The sequence below is a fragment of the Corvus brachyrhynchos genome, unplaced genomic scaffold (genome assembly GCF_000691975.1).
Source record: "Corvus brachyrhynchos isolate BGI_N302 unplaced genomic scaffold, ASM69197v1 scaffold646, whole genome shotgun sequence".
Taxonomy (NCBI): domain Eukaryota; kingdom Metazoa; phylum Chordata; class Aves; order Passeriformes; family Corvidae; genus Corvus; species Corvus brachyrhynchos.
In genome coordinates this window covers 40,449-41,356 of record NW_008238401.1, presented here as the reverse complement: position 1 = coordinate 41,356, position 908 = coordinate 40,449, and positions in this window count along the sequence as shown.

The window sequence follows — 908 nt, the reverse complement described above, 5'->3', positions numbered from 1 at the left end:
GTCAGAACCGGCCGAGATGGCATCCCAAAAAGAGGCTGCAGTTCAAACTACAGCGCAGCCGACTGTAGCCTGTGCTGCCTGTTCTGCCTGTTCTGCCTCTGGTCAGTCCATTCCTCCCCGCCCACCTCTGTTCGCTCACAGCACCTCAGAGTTGTCTTTACCCGATGATTCATTGTCAGGCAGTGAGGCAGATGAGGTTCTGGCCCCGGAGCGTAAAGCTGCCGTAGCCAGGCGGCGACAGAAAAGGCTGCTCCCGTCGCGCCCCTAGACCTTCCCGGACTGCATGGTGACAGCGTGTCTGACTCACTACAGTCGCTTCTTAGAGTCAGTTAAGATGCGAGCCTGAGCATTGGAGGAGGGAGATTGGAAATTATTGGAAACATTGGAATGCCAAACAGATTTGAGGATTTTGGGGGTAATTGGGAAGCTGTTACACTCCATCCACAGGCTGTGCCAGTAGTTCAGGATGGTAGTGACTCCCCAAAAGGGGAGATCCAAACTTTCCCAGTGTATAAGGCTCTCCCAAATTCTGGCGAGCGTGATAAGCATGAGGTGATTACTTGGAAGGTTGCACAGGATCTGCAATCCAAGGTGGCACAACATGGGCTAGGTTCTGCTGAGGTTATGCAGATAATAAGGGTGATAAAAACAGATTTGTTTGCTCCATTTGAAATCAGACACTTAGGTCAAATCCTATTTCAACATACACAATTTACAGTTTTTGAGAAAACCTGGAGAAAGCTGGCCGACAAGGCTGCATTAGGGAATATGCAGCTCCCTGCTGCTGATCCTAGACAGACAGCAGGAGTGGATGCTTTGATGGGCACTGGTCCCTTCTCTGATCCCAGTCTACAGGGTAACTTGTCCTCTAGCGTCCTGCAGCAAGCACAACAGGTCGGCATGGCTGG